The following is a 19,323-nucleotide window of genomic DNA, read 5'->3' as shown; positions in this document are numbered from 1 at the left end:
TGAAGGGGTTATTCTGTTCGATGTCCTTCCCCATGGTCAAACGATCAACTCTGAAGTGTATTGTGCTACTCTTCAGAAATTGAAGAAACGACTTCAGCGTGTTCGTAGGCACAAAAATCTGAACGAACTTCTCCTTCTTCATGACAACGCAAGACCTCACACAAGTCTTCGCACCCGAGAGGAGCTCACAAAACTTCAGTGGACTGTTCTTCCTCATGCACCCTACAGCCCCGATCTCGCACCGTCGGATTTCCATATGTTTGGCCCAATGAAGGACGCAATCCGTGGGAGGCACTACGCGGATGATGAAGAAGTTATTGATGCAGAACGACGTTGGCTCCGACATCGACAAGTGGAATGGTACCGTGCAGGCATACAGGCCCTCATTTCAAGGTGGCGTAAGGCCGTAGCATTGAATGGAGATTACGTTGAAAAATAGTGTTGTGTAGCTAAAAGATTGGGGAATAACCTGGTGTATTTCAATGCTGAATAAAACAACCCCTGTTTCAGAAAAAAATGTGTTGCATTACTTATTGAACTGCCCTCATATTTTTCATTTCAACTATAGAATTATTTTAAAAATTGTTTAAGAAGATACCACGCTTTGTGAATAGATGTATCGAGTCAGTGATTAGAATATCTTTCTTTATGAGGCGTTATTGTGGCTGCATTTCTTCAATGCATTGCGTAAATGACTTCGGAGTTTTTCAACTGAAGAATTTTTTTGCCATTTTGGAAAAAAATTCTTTTTGTAATTCAGAATCTCGAGCACCACTTAATCATAAGTGATTACTCCAAGTAGTCGTTTGTCTAATTAGCGTACAATTAACAGAACATAGAGAAGTGTAATCTTAACGGAAAAGAACTGTGTTTAGGAATTTATACGGATTTCTCACTGCTTTTAAGTCGGTCTCTAACGATTGTTATTTGACTAATTGTGGGGGAATGAGATCTGTTCAGCACCCAAGTGCTTAGGTCGCTCCTGAATTTGGGGCATGACTATATACGAGTATATGTGAGGAGGAATCAAATGATAAACTTAATACTGTAATTAAAAATCGACATTTCGCACCATTGTCCTGTAAGTTGGCAGCATTGTTACCAATGATGTAAGGATTGCCCTACAGGTGGCAGACTACTACAGACAAACGAAACGTTGCCACAATGCCAGTTCAAAATGGCTACCCCACTTGAAACATGCACCAAGGAAGAACAGCGTTCTATAATACGTTTTCTGAGAAGAGAAGGTGCGAAGTCTATTGAAATCCATCGGTGATGACGGTCCAGTATGATGATGCATGTCTGTCTCTGCAAGTTCGGAAATGGAGTGACTTCTGTGACAGGCACGCAGTGCCCGTGTCAGGTATACCGCGTTGTGACGTAAAAATCTACCGCAGCAGTTGAAGGCACTGCGCTGGACAATCGCCGCCTTATGCTGAATGAAAGAGCCGCCTGTCTGAACATTAGCCATGGTTCGGCACATCACGTCATTCATGAAGTGCTCAAGTTTCACGAAGTGTCTGCAAGATGGGTACCGCGACCGCTCACACAAGAACTGAAACAGTGAGGCGCTGACGTCTGTGAAGAGCTTCTGCAGCCCTCTGAAGCAGAGGGTGATGTACTCTTCGTGAGAATCGTAACAGGAGACGCAAGCTCGTTACGCTATCAGCAACCCGAAACACAACAAGCAAGCAAGGAAAGGCGCAATTCCTCATCATCAAAATCCTAGAAGTTCCGCATATATCTATATTCAGGAAAGGTTGAGCTGACTGTTTTGGGATGAATGAGGGGTTGTCTTGGAATACCATACGACTAATGGAAACATCATCACCAATGCGTCATATTCCTATATGAAGAGTACTACACTCGTTTGTATTATCCATTGTTAAGTTAGTTTGACGCGTACAGTACATGTCGGAGGGTATTTCGTACTAATATTGTCAACTGTCTTTCCTATTCCATTCGCGTATCGAGCGATGGAAAAACGACTGTCTGTATTCCGCTGAACGTATCTCTCATATGTTCTTCTCATGATGCCTACGCGAGGTATACATTGAGGGCAGCGCAGTCATTTTCGAATACAGGTTCCGTAAAATTACGCAAAATGGTTCTCCGAGAACTGCACTGTCTTTTTTCAAAGGGTTAGCATCTATCTTTCCATGACACTTGTTACTCTTTTTATGGGCCATACCAACCTGTTCTATACAGGACTTGTGAATGGATTAGCTCTGCTCTTGATCATCCTTTTCCGCAGATCGCTTAACCAGACGTGTATTTCCCGTCATTGGATAATAGCACAGTTGAGACTTACCTACAAATAAAAAGTAGAAGTGTTCCGCAAAACTGTATTAATATATCACTCACATTTATTTGTAACAGAATAGCAGAACATATCTTGTGTTCAAACAATATGACCTTCCTGGAACGAAATAACTTTGCCCATCAAACTCCGCTTGGGCTTCGAAAACTTCAATCAGCTCTCGCTCTTGACACATGATGTTCTTAATGCGATGGATAGATGAAAACATGTTGATTCAGAAGCACGATACCGCCTTCTATAGGAAATACGTTGATATGGGATACCTAACAAGGTTTTCGACTAGATCGAAAATTTCCTGAAGCGCAGGACGTAGCACATTATCCTGGATGGAGAGTCATCAGCAGGAACTGAAGTAATATCTCGTGTAGCCCATCGACGTGTAATAGCGCACTCGCAGTTCATATCGTACCTCAGTGATTTAGCTTCAATCTCATGTTTTTCGCAGATGATGCAGTTACATACGAGGGAATTCTATCCCATAAAAATTGCACCAATATTCAATCTCGAGTAAATGTCAGCCAGGTAAATTTCCCGGAAAGTAGAGTAGTGCCAGGCTGCGCATTTCACGAACTGTAAAAGCGTGACATCGTTAGACTACCGTATTAATGAATCACGACAAGTCAGTTTTGGCCCAGTTGTAAGTAAAGCACATAAATAGCTACGGTTCATTCGTAGGATACTGGGAAACTACAGTGCACCTACAGACGAAAACTTGTGTTCTACCAGCGCCTGAGGGCACGACCGATTTCTTTCCCTATCCTTCCCTAATCCGAAACTGTTCTCTGTGTGTAGTAATATCATCGTCGCCTAATCGTCTTTTTTTATGGAATTAACATTTGGCTATACTAAGAGAGGGCATCGACCGTACACTATGTCACCAAAAGTATCCGACGTCTGTTTGTGGACAGTAATCCTTTACGACGGCTTGGGACACTTATAATAAGATGAAACTTCCTGGCAGATTAAAACTGTGTGCCAGACCGAGACTCGAACTCGGAACCTTTGCCTTTCGCGGGCAAGTGCTCTACCAACTGAGCTACCCAAGCACGACTCACGCCCCGTCCTCACAGCTTTACTTCTGCCAGTACCTCGTCTCCTACCTTCCAAACTTTACAGAAGCTGTCCTGCGAACCTTGCAGCACTAGCACGGAAAAGAAGAAAAAGAATTCTGGAAACATCCCCCAGGCTGTGGTTAAGCCATGACTCCGCAATATCCGTTCTTTCAGGAGTGCTAGTTCTGCAAGGTTCGCAGGACAGCTTCTGTAAAGTTTGGAAGGTAGGAGACGAGGTACTGGAAGAAGTAAAGCTGTGAGGACGGGGCGTGAGTCGTGCTTGGGTAGCTCAGTTGGTAGAGCACTTGCCCGCGAAAGGCAAAGGTCCCGAGTTCGAGTCTCGGTCCGGCACACAGTTTTAATCTGCCAGGAAGTTTCATATCAGCGCACACTCCGCTGCAGAGTGAAAATCTCATTTTGGAGACTTATAATGAGATGTCTGGGCGAATGGTACATCATTCTTCCTCAAGAGTTGAATGAAGAGAAAATAGTGATGTCCGGCTCTGTAGTCTCCAGCTTGTCGATGCTCTAACTCATCCAAATGGCGTTGCATTTGGTTCAGGTCTGGAGTATGGGAAGGCCAGTCCATTTTACGAATGTTATTGTCCGCAAACCCTTGCCTCACAAGAGCTGCTTACGACATGGTACGTTGTTATGCTGACACAATCAATTTTGTCTCAACGCTGTTTCTCTACTGTAAGCAGTGCACAGTCCTGTAAAATATGATCACATTCTTCCGTATATAGGGTTTTCTTTAACGCAGTAAGGCAACCATATCCTAACCACGAAAAACAGCCCAATAACGTACCACGGCCTCTGTATTTCACTGTTGGCACTAGACGTGATAGCAGGGAATGTTCTCCAAGCAATCACCAAAACTAAATCCTTCCATCAGATTGCCACGGTTTACAGCGAGTTTCATCACCGCAACTCACTCGTTTCCAGTCGTACAATGCCCAATGGCGTCTAGCACTGACTACAGAAATGGTTTGGCTTAAAAGGAGCTGCTTGACCATTGCACCCCATTCTTTTGAACTCTCTACTCACTGTCATTGTGTTAGCTGGACTGCTGACAGCACTTTGGAACTCACGAATGATTCCTTTCGCTAATTTCACGCAATTTTTTACAACCATCCTCGGCAATGCTCGAACGCCCTATCAGCTCAAAAAATGGCTCAGATGGCTCTGAGCATTATGGGTCTTAACACCTGAGGTCATCAGTCCCCTAGGCCGCCCCCGGTAGCTCAGTGGTCAGCGCGATCAGACTGTCAATCCTAAGGGCCCGGGTTCGATTCCCGGCTGGGTCGGAGATTTTCTCCGCTCAAGGACTGGGTGTTGTGTTGTCTTAATCATCATCATTTCATCCCCATCGACGCGCAAGTCGCCGAAGTGGCGTCAAACCGAAAGACTTGCACCAGGCGAGCGGTCTACCCGATGGGAGGCCCTCGACACACGCCATTTCATCAGTCCCCTAGACTTAGAACTACTTAAACCTAACTAACCTAAGGACATCACACACATCCATGCCCGAGGCAGGATTCGAACCTGCGACCGTAGCAGCAGCGGAGTTCCGGACTGAAGCGCCTAGAACCGCTGGGCCACAACGGCCGCCCTGTCCGCCATTACATGAGGTCCGCGTAGTCTTGGTTTAGCTAACACTGTTTCTTTTCGTTTCCACTTCATAATCACATACCAACAGTCGGTTTGGGGCAGCTTTAGAAGTGTTGAAATGTCCTGATGGATTTGTTACTCAGGTGACCTCCAGTAATTAGTCCACGTTCGAAATCAATGAACTCTCCCGACCGACCTATTCTGCAGATAGAGCTTCTCTATTGACGTCATATAGCACCTCTTTCTACTAGTCAATCTGCGTTAAATATCGATGTCAGGATACTTTTCACTACCTAGTGTAAATAGGAATCGCTGTAAAATTAAAGAACAAACAACTATTTCGCCTTCCTGTGTCTAATTCACGATATAATCATGCAAACTGTCAACAGATGCCCATACGATCGTGTCCTGCACAGAAGATTGCATTCTGATCGGCGGACAACCACGTCAACGATGACATCGGGGGCACCTATCAAACGGGATAGTGCCTTCCGGGAAGCCCCACATCCACAATCGCTATGTACAGTCACAGACGGTGCAGTATTACACAGAGAAGACGCTTGCCAGACAATCTGCGGTGGAGGGCCATGAGAAGAATGGAAGCAGGACAGTCACAAACTGATGTGGCCCGATGGCTTAATGTGAATTGTTCTGTTGCTTTCCGGTTGTGGCGACAGTTTATAGAGACCGAAACTGTATCCCGAAAACTAGGGCAGGGCCGACCACGTGTGACATCAGAAAGAGAGGAACGTTATTTGGCTGTAAGAGCACAACGGTACCGACTTAACACTGCACGGCAACTGGAATCTGACCTCGCAGCATCCACTGGATGTGTTGTAGCGAGGCAAACAGCGTACAGAAAGCTTCGGCAGAGTGGCCTTTATTGTTAGAGAACTGCTGTATGAGTCACTCTGAGGCGTCTTCAGAGAAGGGAATTTCTAGTGTGGAGCCGTCAATATGTAACACAGATGAGTCCCGATTTTGTCTGGAGAGTGATTCTTGACGGGTTCACATCTCGAGGGCACGTGGAACACAATTTCGGAACCCAACCGTTGTGGAAAGAGACCGATATCGAGGAGAATCCATAACGGCGTTGGCAGGGATTATGTTGACCACTCTAACACCTTTTCATGAAACTGTAGGATTAGATCGGGGACGTTTAACTGCTGTCAAGTATCGTGACGAAGTCTTGGGATCCAAGGTGCGGTTGTTGTGAGATGCTGTGGGCCCAGAATTTGTATTGCTGGACAATAATGCTCGACCTCTTAGAGCACGCAAGGTTGATGTTTTCTTGCAAACAGAAGATATTGCACACATGGCGTGACTTGCTCGCTCTCCTGGTTTGAATCGCATAGAGTACGTCTGGGATGCACTAAGGACACGGGTTGCATCACGTCGATGTCCACCAACCACTCTCCAAGACTGCGAGCAGCGCTGCAGTAAGAATGGGCGTTATTGTCTCAACATGAGACTGATAGCGTACCCTGTAATTTCTCAGGCCTGAATTGGTGTCAGAGGTGATCTCACCGCATACTGAGCGCATTAATCAGTTAATGCGTGTGTAAATTAAGTTGGAAAAAACGGAGAAGATTTTTGTCTACCGTAATGCATGTTGCTGTTGTTTAAGTTCTACACTACTGACCATTAACATTGCTACACCAAGAAGAAATGCAGATGATAAACGGGTATTCATTGGACAAATATATTATACTAGAACTGACATGTGATTACATTTTCACGCAATTTGGGTGCATAGATCCCGAGAAATCAGTACCCAGAACAACCACCTCTAGCCGTAATAACGGCCTTGAGACGCCTGGGCATTGAGTCAAACAGAGCTTGGATAGCTGCCCATGCAGCTTCAACACCATACCAAAGTTCATCAAGAGTAGTGACTGGCGTATTGTGACGAGCCAGTTGCTCGGCTACCATTGACTGGACGTTTGCAGTTGGTGAGAGATCTGGAGAATGTGCTGACCAGGGCAGCAGTCGAACATTTTCTGTATCCAGAAAGGCCCGTACAGGACCTGCAACATGCGGTCGTGCATTATCCTGCTGAAATGTAGGGTTTCGCAGGGATCGAATGATGGGTAAAGCCACGGGTCGTAACGCATCTGATATGTAACGTCCACTATTCAAAGTTCCGTCAATGCGAACAAGAGGTGACCGAGACGTGTAACCAATGGAAACCCATACTATCACGCCGGGTGATACGCCAGTATGGCGATGACGAATACACGCTTCCAATGTGCGTTCACCGAGATGTCGCCACATACAGATGCGACCATCATGATGCTGTAGGCAGAACCTGGATTCATCCGAAAAAATTACGTGTTACCATTCGAGCACCAAGGTTCGTCGTTGAGTACACCATCGCAGGCGCTGCTGTCTGTGATGCAGCGTCACTTCGCGTCTGTAGCACGTAATTTTCGTGGTGTAGCAATTTTAATGGCCAGTAGCATATATTCTTTATGTTGTTTCCCAGTGCAGTACAAATTTTCGTTGTCGTCATTCCATTCTACAGCTGATGGGCTGATGGTTGTACATGTTCACAATTGCGAATACATTTAATGTATTTCATAATTGCTGTAGTCGCTGTAGTGCCTGTTCCTTGCATCGTAATTCGGAATGATACAGGCACTGGAATATGATGATACATCTTAACTGGCAGACACCTCGAGAAATACGCCCTCCATCCCAAGGAAACCTGCTTGGAGGGCTTAAAGGTCTGTCTTTTAGGGCAGAAACGGCATACGTTGTCATTCTCCCCCTCTGCCGCTCTACGTCCTGCACTTCCTTCCTCCATCCGCTCCCCACCCTCTTTGCGACTCAGGCCGCACAGGATCGTGCAGAGAAAATAACGGCTCGCACCGTGACGTGGAAGCAGTCATTCTCCCCGTAACGTGTCGCTTCTAAGATTGAGTAATGTTTTATTCGATCTTGCACCCAAGTTTACCGATAAAGACTTTTTAATATTATTGATTGCAGCAGCCGCGCGGGATTAGCCGAGCGGTCTTAGGCGCTGCAGTCATGGACTGTGCGGCTGGTCCCGGCGGAGGTTCGAGTCCTCCCTCGGACATGGGTGTGTGTGTTTGTCCTTAGGATAATTTAGCTTAAGTTGTAAGCTTAGGGACTGATGACCTTAGCAGTTAACTCCCATAAGATTTCAAACACATCTGAACATTTTTGATTGCAGCAAGTATGCCGACTTAGCCATGTGCCAGTCCCACGCTCAGAAACTTTTCTCGTTGAGAGTACGCTGGAACCACAGTCAGATTGTCTAATGGGGTGACCCTATATGCGAGAAGGAGTTTCTTCTAATTTCCTCCCTCTCGATCAGTATATTACCGTACTTGAAGAGGAGTGCAGGAAGATCTCGTCTTGACGAGTTAACGCAGAGAGAGAATGTTTTCCACCGTTGATAAAGGAAAGAACATCGACGGGTAATGAAATGACTTTTCTTGCAGAGGTCTCTTGCTGCGTCAGTTGTTCACTCTTCTTTTCATATTCGGCGTCTGTTATCTGTTAACAGTGAGATGATAAAGGCAAAAGAAGGAGAGGATCCGCCAAACTTCCTTTGGTGTAGAAAAATCTCGAAAAATGAAATAATCTTGCCTAATTTAAAACATCATGCTGTACATTTTTATATATGTGCTCACGTCATTTTTATCTCTGTATCTTCACAGCTCGGGCTTGTCTCTTCGAAATTAAGAAAACGGCATCATCAGAGTGTGACCTCCCTAGAAAGCTCCATGAATTTACATGTGCCGACACGCCTGGCACTGCATATCTACATATAAAGCTACATCTATGCTCCCTAAACCACTGCGAAGTGCATGGCAGAGAATACGTTCCATCTTACCGTTTATTAGCGCTTCATCCCGTTCGAGTCAATTATGATGTTTGTACAAGTATTTATGTGAATTATGTGTTCCTATAATTCGCTCTCAAACGCAATTTTGCAAATATTGTTTTGTCCGAGTTCAACAGTTTTGTCATCTGAAATGTTTTGTGTGTACCCTGTCCTAAGACTTTCGCTGAGATGTTAATTGCCGAATGATGATAACATATAACGATGCTGTGCTGTTGTATTTAACATTCATTGGCAGCCTGAGCCACTTAGACGAAGCTGCTCGTTATATCACTGTTTTACCTAGCATGAAAAGCTATAGATGACGTAACGAGTTTTATTCAAGTATGCTGAGCCAAATACAACTACTTTTTAATAGTATGACGTCAGCAGTTATTTCACTGTTTGTTCGTTCATTAGATAATGGAAAATCCAGGATGGAATAATAACAATATTATGAAAAGAATAGATTGCTGCTCCCCATGTAGCTGAGATCTTGCGTCGCAAATAGGCACAACTAAAAGACTATTAAACACGTAAGCTTTCGTCAAGAAGGCCATATTCTGAAACAACACACACACACACACACACACACACACACACACACACACACACACACACACATTCACGCAAACGCCGTTCACACACACCTGACCACTGACTCTGGCTGGCCTCTGGCCGGAATCTTACGTGTATAGTAATCTTTTAGTTGTGTCTTTCTGCGAATCATCATCTCCACTGTGTGGTGAGTAGCTACCTATCCTTTCCATAATATTGTCATTATTCCATTCTGGCTTTTCCATCGTTTGATTCTGTGTTCAAAAATGGCTCTGAGTACTATGGGACTTAACTTCTAAGGTCATCAGTCCCCTAGAACTTAGAACTACTTAAACATAACTAACCTAAGGACATCACACACATCCATGCCCGAGGCAGGATTCGAACCTGCGACCGTAGCGGTCGCGCGGTTCCAGACTGTAGCGCCTAGAACCGCTCGGCCACCCCTGATTCTGTGTAATGACCTTTCTTCTATCCCGCAACCCAGTACTGCTTTTCTGTGTTATTGTTTTACATCGGTACCATGCTCACTGTACGTCCCTCCTCCTCTTCTTCCTGTGTTCTACATATCGCCTTCCAGACCGTACCGCACGCTCTTACTTACGAGCCACTTTCTGTCAAGCATCTGGTCCACTCACAACACGTGACTGCAAGACCGCCCTGATTTTTGGTACAGCACCTCATGTCCCCCATTACTCCCGCCGGTACCATTAATCGTGGACCTTCAAATTGATCACTCTTTCTGTTTCACTGTCACGTATTTTCGCGTGTTATTTCCCCTATCTCCCTCTACCACACGAACTGGCACCTCATCCTACGAACCCCTCCCCACCTCTCACGCTTTCTCCTCTCTTGTTCCAATTCGCACAAACTGATCTCATTTCATCTAGACATGTCTGCTGTCCTTCACATCTCACAGACGTGCATCTCACATTACATTCTTTTTATTTACTTTTTTCTTTGATCTTATTGAGTTTTCACGTCGAATTCAGACCGTTTTTGCTGTGCCTATCGGCCTATTTCCTCAGGTTTCATCTTGTTTCTCCTTACTTCACCGAGTTGGTTGGCGCAAGGTTAGCACACTGGACTCGCACTTGGAAGGACGACGGTTCAGACTCGCCTCCGGTCATCCTGATTTACGTTTTCCGTTATTTCCCTAAATCGTTTCAGGCAAATCGTGGGATGGTTCCTTTAAAAGGGCGCGGCCGATTTCCTTCCCCATCCTTGACTCAATCCGAGCTTATGCTCCGTCTCTAATGACCTCGATGTCGACGGGACGTTAAACCCAATCTTCCTTCCTTCCTTCCTTCCATCCATGCTTCATGCGATCCGTCCTTTTGGTGATTTTTCTAGGCCTGGCCTCTGCAGCCTGCGCGCGCGCGCATATGTGTGTGTTTTATTTCAGGCCTTCTGGCCGAAGGCTTACTTGTTTAGTACACATTCTTCATTCATTGTTCGTCTATGTAGGTATCTTCCTTTATACTCCTTTTATGTTTTTGAATCATAATCGAAGTAAAGCTAAATGCTACCATACACTAGCATTTCTCAAGAAGTGTAATGCCACTCCTATTAGCTGTCTATTCAGTGTTAATGATTCGGCGCAATGGATTTTATATGTCTGTCCATATTTTATGATCTGACTGCGTTTAGTATGGAAATCTGACTGCGATAACTAATGGAATCAGCGAAAGTTATTTAACACTATGCAATTAGGACTTCACGGTCAAGAAAAGTTATTTATGCCGTTACAAGTAAATTAGTAACTCTTCTATATCGCCTGCTTCGTCTGCCCTGAAATCCGTAATCTGCCGCCCTGCCTATTCCTTCCCATCTGTCCGTGCCTGGGGTCACTCACAAGGATGTATCTGTTCTGCTGACAATCACGTCGCTTGTCACATATTGCACCATATTTATGCACCTGATGCAACCAGGATTGTCTTACTTTTCCAGTGATTTCTTAATGCGTGCTAATTAACAACTGCAGCCTCTAGGGCTCGAATTCAGGGTAACATTATTTTTTTTCTTACAACTAGAAAGTTTAATTATTTATCACGAAATCAAATGGAAGGTGACATCGGAGATTACCGTAGATTTCATCGTCTTACAAAGTTATCGTAAATATGTAAATTTTGAAGCTCAGTGTTCCAATGAATTTTCTGTCAGTTTGAATTCGTTATTGATTTGGGTGACTTTCCAGTTTTTTATGCAACACATTGTCACAGTAGAAGTAAATAAACTGTTAATCGTAATTAAAATGGCTTCCAAGATATTACATGTGGTCGCAAACATGGTTGCAATTACTATGTCTCAGAAATCTTAATTTCTTTTATAATTACTCGAGAACATAAAATGAACACGATGAAATTTTATGAGCATAAATATTAAGTATAGTTATCTGATGTGTTTTGTTTACCGATATTTGAGCCCACAAATCTTTGTAGTGGTATGATATACGCAGACCATTTCGTTACATGCATCAGAAAAAAGCTAAATGCTGAGGGACTGCAAATCTGTGCCGAAATACAGGGTTAAGATTTCAGTTCACAACATATTTAGCTACCGATGTAATCTTCCTAATGTTCACTGTGATCTAGGTGGAGGGTTTTTGACTAGTAGTCAAACGTCCCGAGTCTCGGGAACCACTGCTAAACTTCCGTACAAAAATTATTAACAATGGCGGCTGAAGACTTTCGGTTTAAGGGGTCATCCTCCTCCTGCCAAAGGCCTTGCCAGAGAAGCTTTGGGACACCTTCTTGCCCCTGGAATCGAAACTGCCCCTAAATGGCGGAAGAATCAGCAATAATCGATGACTTGAGGATGCAGACGAGAATGGAAAACACTGCATTAAACACACGCAATGAGTATACTCTGGACATATGGCCTATTATTGGAGTAAGTATCTTGGTGATCTCTCTATTGGCTGAAGAATACGGATTAGGGTCCCATTCGGATATACGGGAGAAGACTGCCAACGTGGAGGTGGCTATCAGAAAAAGACTGAATAATGAATGAAGGGGTAACATTCTACGAGTCGGACCGAGGAATGTCATGAGTCTGAAGATGGTAGGGAAGCTAGAAAGTCTGAAAATGGAAATGAAAAGAATTTAGATATAGTTCGGATTACTGAAATGAGAAAAGAAAGAACAGAATAGCCGGTTAGATGAGCATTGGGCAAAATCAATAGTATCAGAAACTGATGGAATGAGAATAGGATTAGTCATGAGCGGGAATGTTGGGGCAGAGAGTGAGTTACTGTGAACAATTCAGTGGTAGGGTTGTTCTCACCAGAATTGACAACAAACCTACCTCAGCAGCAATTTTTCAGGTGTACTTGCTATTGACACAAGCAGAAGATAAAGAGATGGAAAAAGTAAATGATGCTGAAAGTGTAATTCAGTACGTAAAATGAGACGAAAATCTAATAATTGTGAGTGACTGGAACGTTGCGGTAGGGGAAGGAATAGAAAGCGGGAGAATATGGTGTTGGTAGCAGGAATGAGAAAAAAGAAATGCTGAGTTACTGCAGTAAATTTCAGCTACTAATAGCTAATGCACTGTTGGAAAGTTACAGGAGCAGAAGGTCTGGTAGAGATGTGGCAGAGGCTCCAAACTCAACTATTACATTGTAAGGCACACTCAGCAGCTAATTCAGATTCGGATCACAATTTAGTAACCATGAAGAATAGGCTGAAGCTTAAGAGAATCGTCTGGAAGTGTTATTATGGAAAGACGTTGGATATTGTAGCACTGAGGAATGATGCGGTGCTTTGAAGCTCTCTAGGGGTGCAAATAATGCAATGCCGAATACCACACTAGCCATTTCTGTGGAAGAGGAACGGACATCAGTAAAACGGCCATTCACAGAAGCTGAATAGACACATAGGCACAAGGAAGCTAACTGCGAAGGAACCTTACGTAGCAGAAAATATACTTCAGTCGAACTAACGAAAGGCGGAGGTATAGAAACATTCAGGAAAAGAAAGGAATACACTGAGGTCACAGAGATCATGCCATACCTTCTATTATCGTGTCGGACCTCCTTTTTCCAGGTGTAATACAGCAGCTCGACGTGGCATGGACGCAATAAGTCTGTGGAAGTCCAGAAATATTGAGCCATGCTGCTTCTACAGCCGTCCATAAATGTAAAAGTGTTGGCGATGCAGGATTTTGTGCACGAACTGACCTCTCGATTATATCCCATAAACGTTCGATGGGATTCATGTCGGGGGATCTGGGTGGCCAGATCATTCGCTCGAAATGTTCGTCAAACTAGTCGTGAACAAGTGTTGCCCAGTGTCATGGCGTATCGTTTTTTGGGAACGTGAAGTCCACGAATGGCTGAAAATTGTCTCCAAGTAGCCGAATATAACCACTTCTAGTCCATTTGATGTAAACACAGCCGAAGCCACTAAGGAGCCATCACCAACTCGCACACTGCCTTGCTGATAACTTGGGTTCATGGCTCATTGAGATCTGCGCCACCCTCGAACCCTACCATCAGCTCTTACCAACTGGTATCGTTACTCGTCTGACCAGACCACGGTTTCCAGTAGTCTATGGTCCAACCGATATGGTCACGAGTCCAGGAAAGGCGTTGCCGGCGATGTCGTGCTGTTAGCGAATGCACTCGTGTCGATCGTTGCTCGTATGGTCTATAAACGCCAAATGTCGTGGCGCTGTCGTTACGGATACGTTAATGTACGTCCCACATTGATTTATTCCGTTATTTCACTTAGTGTTGCTTGTCTGTTAGCACTGTAAACTTTTCAAAACGCCGCTGCTCTCGGTCGGCCGTCGGCCTCTGCGTTGTCCGTGGTTGAGAGGTAATGCCTGAAGTTCAGTATTCTAGGCACTCTCTGGACGCTGTGGATCTCGGAACATTGAATTCCGTAAGGATTTCCGAAATAGTGTCCCATGCGTCTAGTTCCAACTACCGGTCCGCGCTCAGTCTGTTAATTCCTGTCGTGCGGCACGAGCACGTCGGAAACCTTTTCACATGTATCACCGGAGGACAAATGACAACTCCCCCAATGCACTGCTTTTCATACATTGTGTACGCTATACTGCCACCATCAGTACATATGCATTTTTCTGTACCATCAATTTTGTCACCTCAGTGTACAACAGTAAAGTCATTTACGAATGAAATGAACGTGAAGCGCACAGAAGCCAAGGTGAAATGTCTGCAGAAAAATTATGAAGAAATCGGAAAAGAAATAGTTCTCGGTGGGACTAACCCAGCATAAAGTCAAAAGAATAGGTGGCAAAACAAAAACCAAGGTCTTCGAAGTTAAAATCACAAAAGAAATTCCATTTTAGAACGCAGAAGAGAGGATTGAGATATGAAAATAGTGCACCGAAGGTATCTCCCACTGGAAGGAGCTGTTTACTTCAGTTTCAAAATGATGAGTTCTAAAAGACCCATGATTATTTGTTTTTTTATTTTATACTAGCTGACCCGGCAGACGTTTCCCTGTTAAAATTTTAAATAAATCTGTTTGTGATTGTTTTGTAATTTGTGATTAGCTATTCGAAATGTGTAAACAAAGTAAATACGAAAAAAATTGTGTTTTTGAGTGATCGTTATATCTATTAACGATTGTTCCCATGGATATTCAATTTGAGGAGGAATGCTTTGAGATACATGACGTTTTTTGTTTTTTTGTCTGGCGCTTAAACAAACAAGGCTGATAGTTTTCCAGCACGGGTAAAGGCGACATGCAACTGACCACATGAGAAGCGTGGTTTTTCAGTGTTAATACCGTAAATACTTAATGACTGCAATTATGCTGAATTTGTCATTACGAACGCAATTGCAAGACTTTAAAGGCGAATGACATGTCGGTTTGAACAACTGGAATACATGGTATCAAAACGTCTTCTCTTTTCTACTTTCCTTTAATAATTTTTGCTTTGATTACGTTGCCCATTAGTTTCTTCACCGGAAGCTAGGTGCCATTACCAAGAAATGGTTGGTTGATATTTCGCATCATTATGATTACCGATCCGACTTTCAGTTGGAGATTGTAAACCTTCATTCCGGGCAATTCCAGCGAGTTTAAAAATTGTATATGACAGCTGACGCCATCATTTTGACTAGTAACAAAATCCACCCATTTGTACGTCATCAGTTCATCAGCAGTTTCACTTTGAATCTTGAAATTAAATTCGTCGGCCTCAATGATTTTCGCAGATAATGTAGCACGTTCGCTCAGCCAAATATGATTTTATGCTGTGTTTGGGAACACCTTTTGGATAAGTTCGGTCTCTGATTCAGTGAACTGACATAAATATACGGGGAATGTAATGCACCAAGCCGAAATGTCAGCTATTATTTTGGCACGGCCAATGTCCAACAATTGTTTTGGAAATACTTCTTCAGATTGGTCGTTCGGAAGTCGACACGCGTGTTCATACTGAATTTGAGTGTCTAAAAGCATTTTCACGTAATGTACGACGTCAAACACGCATTGGATGGCACTGACCGTGGAATCACTGGCAATCTTTGGCGAAAATCACCTGGCAACAGAATCATGGCACCACCAAACTGGTTGATTGTTTCATAGATCTTACCTTTTTCGATCTAATGTTTCCAAAAACTTCATATGTGTTATTGCACATTCATATCACAGAAAAGTTACATGTTTGAGTTTTATTGATCTGCATATTCAACAACAATTTGAGTGCTGAATGAGGCCGCGCGGGATTAGCCGAGCAGTATAGCCGGCACGGTAGCTCAACCGGCACGGTAGCTCAGCGTGTTCGGTCAGAGGGTTAGCAGCCCTCTGTAACAAAAAACTGAGTTAATCGATCAACAACGAACTTAAACGGATGTCTTACGACGTCCGCCCCGAGCAGATACAACGAACGAAAGAGAACAAAATGAGATTAAAAAAAAAGCGTGCTCAGTCAGAAGGTCAGCTGCCCTCTGTAATAAAAAATACTGAGTTAATCGATCAACAGCGAACGTAAACGGATGTCTTACGACGTCCGCCTCGAGCAGATGCAACGATCAAAAGCGACCAAAACATTTGAACATTTTTGCTGAATGAGCCGTTTTGTCAAATTCCAACAGTGTCGCTGCAATTCTTGGTCTAACAAGTGCAAGTGCAATTTCATTCTGCAAGTGAAACGTAACCAAAATCAATGCTGTCAAAAAAGTTTCTGCAGTTCCATGGGGACTGTCCAAGAAGAGAATCCATTTAGTTTCGTTATTCACAACTTTCATGTGAGTGTTGTGCGTATATTTTTGTTGACATGTGGAACAATCGGGTCTACTGCCGGATGTTTGTGTCGCTCTGGCACAATATTTCGGCCACGTAACTCGTTGCCTTCTTCAGGTGCTACCTGAGACTGCCGTGTTGGAGGATCTTGTCCAGTATTTATGCCCAGAGGGCGCTAGGTGCTCTCTTTGCCGTCCGCGCCCGCCTGGCGCTGCTTGTAATGTGTTGTCTCTTCCCCGGTGTTCCCTCAGACTTCCGCGCCCGTCTTGGGCGCCATCTGTGGCAGCTCTCTGAGGCCTGTCCTGTGTCGGGGGTTCCGTTCACAGTCCGCACCCGCCAGGTGCTGCTCCTGAGGTTTTTATCCCTCCCTGGTGCTCCCACGGACGTCCGCGACCGGCTCGTCCACCATCTGTGGTCGTGGCAGTTGTCTGGGGCCGGACCCGCATGTGGCGTTCCGTTCGTGGTCCGTGCCCACTTGGCGCTACTCCCGAGGTGTTGGCACTTCCCTGGTGCTCCGACGGACGTCCGCGCCCGCCTAGTCCACCATTTGCAGTTGTGGCAGCTGTCTGAGGCCCGTCTCGCGTCAGGGGCTCTGTTCGCGGTCCGTGCCCGCCTGGCGCTGCTTGTAAGGTGTTGTTTCTTCCCCGGTGCTCCCTCGGACTTGGCCTCCATCTGTGGCAGCTCTCTGAGGCCTGTCCTTTGTTGGGCGCTCCATTCGCGGTCCGCGCCCGCCTGGCGCTGATCGTGCGGTGTTGGCACTTCCCTGGTGCTCCGACGACGGAACGTTCTTTCGAATTGATTCTCTCAGTGCATCGCATTCATACTGTTTTTCCGCTTTCAGCTCTAGGTTAAATGCCTTGAGCATTGAACGATTGGGCGCTGTGATGCGTAACTGAGGTAATGCCTTGTTCGATAACATTATTCACTTGTCCTCAAGTAATATCAATACCTCATTGCCTATATCCTCGCTCAGTTGCGTATCTGGATTTAATGTTCTAGTAGGAATCTGACGCGAAATATTATCAGACACGTTATCTTCGTATTTGGTCCAAAAATCAGTCGGTGTCGATGGGAAACATGTTGAGATAATTATAAGAAACTATGCTCGCATTTCACGACCATTTGACGAAATCACAGAATATCGGAGGGTATAACGCCAATAAATGTCCTCTAGCAATCACAAACGTTGATAGGTTTCTCAATATGTGCAGCACAACTCACCATTAACAGTTCATAGATGTTGAAATGATGTTGAGCCACGAACGTTGACTAACAGCAGAAACATTTAGCAATGCTCGTCGTTGCTTGGATGGACTGTGTAAATGCGACCTAACGTATCGGCGAAAAAGTGATGTGGGTAACCTTGAACTGGATTTCCTTGCTCCCGTCGTTTAAATTATTTGAAGATTAATTCCACGTATAATGTTTTGGCATTTCGGAGTGTAGCAGCGTTCGGGCGGTGTCATCATTCTGGCACATTAAAAAAAAAAAACTGGTCATCTCGTTGTAATTTTATTTAGTTATTTGTTACAGATTTAAGGACCTGTTACCCGATATTTTAAAACAGGTCGTAGGTATTATAGTTTTCGTTTGTCATTGTTTTGTTGTGGTTTTTTGTTTTGTTTTTATCTGCAACATCTGACACGGAATAAATACTTTTAAAATAACAAATAATTTGAGGTTGAACTATAAATAACATGTGGTTGTTTTAAGAAGAATGTAAAAAGACGATAGGACAGAGGTGAGATTTTTTAATGCCATTACCGATTGTGACTGGCAGCGAATACCTCGGAATATTTTCTTCGAGACATTGACCGCCAGCCACAACAAAATAGTTTATCGTTAGTGGTAGATGAAAGGTATTGCTAATCCTATGCATTAACATTCGGTATTCATCCATGTACAACACTGGGTGCTTTCTTGGCTAGATTGCCAACAACTTACACAATATTTTCCCTAGTATTCACTATCATGAACTATTATGTGACTGATATGTACAATTCAACAGTGCATTTTCGCATGTTAGTGTCTAGGTGTCTTATTTACTGTTACATCTCATCTTCCTCCTCTTTATCCTCTTCAGTGTCACTGTCATTGCGGGTGTCACTGTCCACGTTAGACAAAGGCATGTCGGTTATGTCCTTTTCTCAGGTACTTTTCATGTGTTATTTTTGAAACACCGTCTGTTAAAGCATTTTATTGTGCCTACTGTTCTTCGTCTGTTATAAGAGTGTATAGATTCGCCCGCAGAAGAAGACTGTGTGTTAAGGGGCTTTCTCCTCAGCATGTGCACGTAGGTGACTGTCTCAGGTTCACACGGTTTCAGTGCGTGGGATAAGGTGCTCGTCCTTTTCCTCAGTGAAGTACACTCCTTGACCATTTTCCGGATGTACGACCAAGTGAACAACTGTGGGATGTCTTTCATGAATGGCGAATGAAAAAGTGGGCCCAATTACTTCGTTACTGCTAACGTAGCTGCCCGTTTGATACTGAGTGTCTTCGTTATTGGAATTCTCCTAACCAACTCCAATCACAGCCACTTTTGGTCACTTACCTGCAGAAGTATTTGATGAATTTCGTGGAATGGCGAGATTCGACGTTGGTGTGCGCTTTAAATGTCTTACAGAGTAGTCGCGAACACGGAACAATCCAACGATTAACAATTTCAATATCATGTTGTTGCTCTTCCATTGTTTGCAGTCGATCGGC

At 44.2% G+C, this 19,323-nt stretch overlaps 1 non-coding gene across 1 annotated transcript; it reads left to right on the top strand.

Moving 5' to 3' along the window:
• Positions 1 to 4,605: 4,605 nt before the first annotated feature.
• On the top strand, positions 4,606 to 4,681 carry Trnad-guc (transfer RNA aspartic acid (anticodon GUC)). The gene has a single exon. It is a non-coding gene; the product is annotated as a tRNA-Asp (tRNA).
• The last annotated feature ends 14,642 nt before the right edge of the window (positions 4,682 to 19,323 follow it).

The sequence above is a fragment of the Schistocerca cancellata genome, chromosome 5 (genome assembly GCF_023864275.1).
Source record: "Schistocerca cancellata isolate TAMUIC-IGC-003103 chromosome 5, iqSchCanc2.1, whole genome shotgun sequence".
In the NCBI taxonomy this organism is placed as follows: Eukaryota; Metazoa; Arthropoda; class Insecta; order Orthoptera; family Acrididae; genus Schistocerca; species Schistocerca cancellata.
The sequence above is the reverse complement of the archived record's forward strand: the minus strand, read 5'-3'. Positions and strand labels throughout refer to the sequence as shown.